We start from the raw sequence: 5,332 nt of genomic DNA on the forward strand, positions 1-5,332 counted from the left end.
CAAATATAAAAACATCTTCATAATAATTCCTAACATCTTTGATTTATATATATATATTAAATCTTGTTTTTATTTATTATCATGTGTTAAATTTATAAAATTATGTTGTCAGTTTTCGAATGCTACTTCAGATTTTCTTTGTTTTTTTTCCTTCATTTTGCAACACGCATTTTTTGAATTTGAAACACTAGGACTGAAAACCTGAATTTACTTGTTTTTACATATTGTACTGTGTACCTACTCGTCACCTGACTGTGTCGAACACAGCAATACTGTTGAAGGCTTTGATGTCTTTTCTAAGTATTTCTTTTTGTTTCTACTTCATTAAATGCATTTATTCCAACGTGATCGAAGTAATACTTAACAAGATAAACCATGGTGATATAGTTGTCACGAAAACATCTCTAATGACGGCTATTGCATACATCAAGTACGTTTGCACGAGACTTTTTCTACTGGTAAGGTTTTAATTAGTTTATGATAAAAGCGAGCTAAGTATATAGATCAGAACTACTTTGTAATATTAATAATAACTCACGAGGTTCATCGAGCTTGTAGAGGTTTAGATTAGTATTGAAGCCACATACTAAGCTAACAACGAAACTAATGCTTATAATAAAATATATGATAATATAAATTAGAAACAGTAAAACATATTTCTAGTGATTTTATGTATATTAACAAATTTTATGGATATAACTTTACTGTTCTTGTGAAAACTCTTTTATTAATCATATCAAGGACTATGTCAGGCCTGTCATATATAATTTTATGTACAAAAATGATTAAAACACTAATTATCTTGGTTCAAAATTTTTATGGCTGCAGTTCATAAGACCTAAGTTTAACAGCAGGACACTGAATTAAAATATAAGCATATCATACCTTTCCAACAAAAGATATTTTGATATATTAAACTCTTATAACATTTGATTTGCATGTTACATTTCAATAAAAAAATAATACATATATTTATGTATGTGACACTACAGAAAAAATTTACAGTATATTTATTTTTACTCTTGGTTTGTGTGTTTCTCTTTTATCTTCTAAATAATTCAATACCAATAGCGAAAATAACATAAAAATAAAATAGATGATCTCATTAGATGCTTATTGAACATTCTACTTTGTGGGAGAGACAACAATTTACTCATTTAACTGATTAGTACTTGCTTCTTTCAATTGAAAGACAAAAGTTTATAAAAAAATATTGGATAAGTATCCTATTTCATCGTTTTTATCTTTCTCCTGGGGAAAAAATCGTGAAACAAAATGTCCAATATACACCGCCAGTCAGTTTACAGTTACCATAAGAGAAGTTACTGTAGTAGAGCAACCCAACTCTGGGCAATGGCTGCTAATACACACACACGTAATGGATTAGCTTTATAGTGAGATAAACGTAACGTTTGATACATCACATGCTTAGCCTGATTTGCAGCTCAAAATAAATGAAGAGGTTTACAGATGTATATGGAGTCATAGAAAAGGAGCAAGTCAGTGTAAAAGCATGCATTATTACGTTGTTAGTTTCGTATAGTATTGAGTCAGTATTTTAATATTTCATTCATAATAACCCTGCATATTTAACTTATTCCTGGTGCGAGTAACTGAGTATGAAAAATCGTTAAGGCCTTAAATATTCAGTCATAAGAACTTAAAGCCTTAAGTTATGAAAAAGAGGATCAACAATTTTCCTGTTCAGTGGTAAGTCAAAGGGTTATAATGTTAAAAGAATTGGGTTTCGATATCTGCACAGATAGCCCATCCAGTTGTATAACTTTGTACTTAAGAATAAAGAAACAAAAATTAGGAAAAAGGCAATATAAACAGTTTTATAAAAACAAGTACATTCAATAGAATTATATATCACAAGAATGATTTATTTTATTACGTTTCTTTGAAACACATGCAAATGTTAATAAGTAATGAAAATGAGTATAGAACACCGAATATCATTACATCTGTATCATTATTATGAGTGCAATAAGCTTCTAGTAATCTACAATATTTTGCAAATTATGAACTTACAAAGAGGCTCAAAAAATATCAATATGTTGTTATTAACTTGAAAGGTGTCTTGAAATTTGATATGCACTATTATTTCGAAGGTTTAATTAATATTTTTTCTGTGCAAATTGTGCAATTTTATATATACTAGCAGATAAATTCAATATAGTTTCAGCCAAATTAGTATTGTTATTGCTACACTGCTTCTTTGAATGCAGGATTTCTAGAATAATGCAAAATAATTCTGGCCGTAGACACCGAACTTCATAAGTCCTCTTGTCTTAGACCTGACATTACTTAAGCTTTTATTAGCAGGATATGTGTTGGTTAAAGAGATATATTAGCACAGTAAGTTGTGTACGTTTTTTGTTTTAGTTTAGTTAAGGCTAAATTTTACTGTACTTAATAATATCAACAGATAAACTTATTATTCTATGATGTAACGTTAGAACCTTTTAAAACTTTGATAAGCTTTTAATGTTATTGTAACAAAAATGTTTACTCAAGTGTATTTACATCCGCCAGTTTAAATGAAGTGCATGCGTGTACACTAAAATAATGAGGTGTATGCACATTTGCAGGACAGACAAAACTAAGTATTATTATAATTATTACGTAATATTAGTTATCTGTGATGAGTCTCCGATTTATTATTTTAAGTATACTAGGTATTAAGATTTCAACTAGCCGGAAAATTTAATTTTGATTTAGGAGCTAATTAAATGTCAATATCTATACAATTTCTGTTATTTGCCAACAAGATTTATAGACATAATTTTTTCTTAACACAAATATATTTTAATATACAAATAACAATACAATTTATAATAAGGGTTATTACTAATAGTTAATACAAATAATTGTTTACATACAAAAATTTCACAAACTTACAAACAATACCAAGCCTTATTTCTGGTCTTTAACTAAATATATTATAGACGTTCACAGAAAGCAAATTAATTCTTTTTTTGATGTATCTGTACACTTCTTTTGACGGCTGGCTAGCTTGGAGTATCTGTAAGCTTTCGTCGACGACAATATCTAATGTTTTCGAAGAAATTCTAACGTTAATATACTGAAGTTAAACATTTAGTAATGTTAGAAATCTACACACTTTTTTGATACAATTCTGTAGTTTTCCAATTAATAGGCGTTAATCACAATTATAACTTCCGAGGCTTATAGTACACTGACTGTAGCTGACCAATAATATTCTTCTCCTTCTCTTGATGCGTTGGTGTATATAGTTTAAGGCGAATTTTCAAAATGGTCATCCAAGTTTGAACACGCTAGCATTTTCGTAAAACAACGTTTATTGATTTTTATCCTCAAAAATCTTCTACGAGCTAGAGAACAGACGGGACTTGGGCAATATGCATCCAACAATATACGTCACGCGGGCCTGGCATGGCCAAGCGCGTAAGGCGTGCGACTCGTAATCTGAGGGTCGCGGGTTTGCGCCCGAGTCGCGCTAAACATGCTCGCCCTCCCAGCCGTGGGGGCGTATAATGTGACGGTCAATCCCACTATTCTTTGGTAAAAGAGTAGCCCAAGGGTTGGCGGTGGGTGGTGATGACTAGCTGCCTTCCCTCTTGTCTTACACTGCTAAATTAGGGACGGCTAGCACAGATAACCCTCGAGTAGCTTTGTGCGAAATTCCAAAAAACAAACAAACAATACATCACGCGCTGAAAAAACTATACTGAAACAAACGTAGGAATTAAAAAAAAACGTGTAAAACGTTAAATCTGTTACATAATATATATTTTAAGGAAGTATTATAAGGGTGGTGATATTATTAAAATGTGGAATTAAAAATTTTAATCTTTATACTGTTTCTAAAACTATAGTATTTTTTCTGCATTTGTGTTTTTGGATCATTGTTTTTGTCTAATTACTACATTGTCGCTTTATATGTAGCACGATTTAAGATTTTGGATTATAGTATATATAGGCCAAACTAAATCTTTTAGTAGCGTATCAAGATTGTGCATGAATTGTAATATATGTATAGATCAAACTACATTATTTAGTAGCGATTTAAGATTCTATATGGATTGTGCCATATACATATCAAACTAAATATTTTAGCAGAGTATCAAGATTATGAATGGATTCTACTGTATGCAAACCAAACTAAATCTTTTATTAGCGTATCAAATTATGCATGGATTGTACTGTATACGAACGAAACTAAATTTTTTAGCAGAATATCAAGATTAGGCATGAATTGTACTACATAAGACCAAACTAACTAATTTAGTAGCGAATTAAGAAACTGTATTGACTGTGCTTTATACAGACCAAACTTCATTTTAGTGGCTCATCAAGAATCTGCATGAAATATGCCCTAAATGAATCAAACTTAATATTTTAGTAGCATATCTGCAAAATATCGATTTTTGAGTAACGTTATTTCAGTTTACTTTAGAGAATTTAGTAAAACAAATATCTACAGTTCATTAAAAAGTTATAATTAACCTGTCCTTATTTCTTGCAAATATTTTTGTTCATCATTTTTATGTTAATTTAATTGTTTTTTCAAACTGTGCCATTAAATAACGTGATTTTAAGAATAAAATCTAATTTTTTAAAATAACATAAAAATTTCTATTAATTATCCAATTCAGAAAATAATGAATACAAGTTTGAGTTTAAAAATGAACCAAAAATATCAAGAAATCTACAACATTGCTATAGTTTATGGTATTGTTTTGAACAGTTTTGCTAAAGATAACAAAAAATTAACTTTGTTAAACAAGGAGACATCTTTCAATTGTATCATCAATATTAAAGTGATCAGTTATTTAAAATTTCTAATTCAGATTTTAATGCATTAATTTATATCAAAAAGTGTGTGTAAACAAATTCATCAAATTTTTGTTTATTTAAAATGTTTGAAAATTCAAAATAGACAATTCAAAAAGGTCAGTTAATTGAACCATTCTCCGAAAAAAGAAAAACATCCTGATGGTTAGGACGTTTGATTCCCAGTTTGTGGGTTGAGGGATCGAAACCACTCACTGAATATGCTCCTCCTTTCAACTGTGAGAGCGTTATGATGTGACAGCCAGTTTCAGTATTTGTTGGTAAAAAGTAGCCTGGAGTTGACGGTGGATGATGTCAAGTAGTTGTTTTCCTGATAGTTTATAACTTCTGAATTAGGAACAGCTAAAGCGGATAGCCTTCGAGTAAGTTTATGCGAAATTTAACAAAACCTTTTATTTATTTGAGATTAAGCACAAAAATACACAATGGGCCATCTGTGCTCTGCCCACGATAGGTATCAAAAATTGATTTCTATCGTTTGAAGTCCGCA

Source organism: Tachypleus tridentatus, chromosome 13, assembly GCF_004210375.1.
Source record: "Tachypleus tridentatus isolate NWPU-2018 chromosome 13, ASM421037v1, whole genome shotgun sequence".
NCBI lineage: Eukaryota > Metazoa > Arthropoda > Merostomata > Xiphosura > Limulidae > Tachypleus > Tachypleus tridentatus.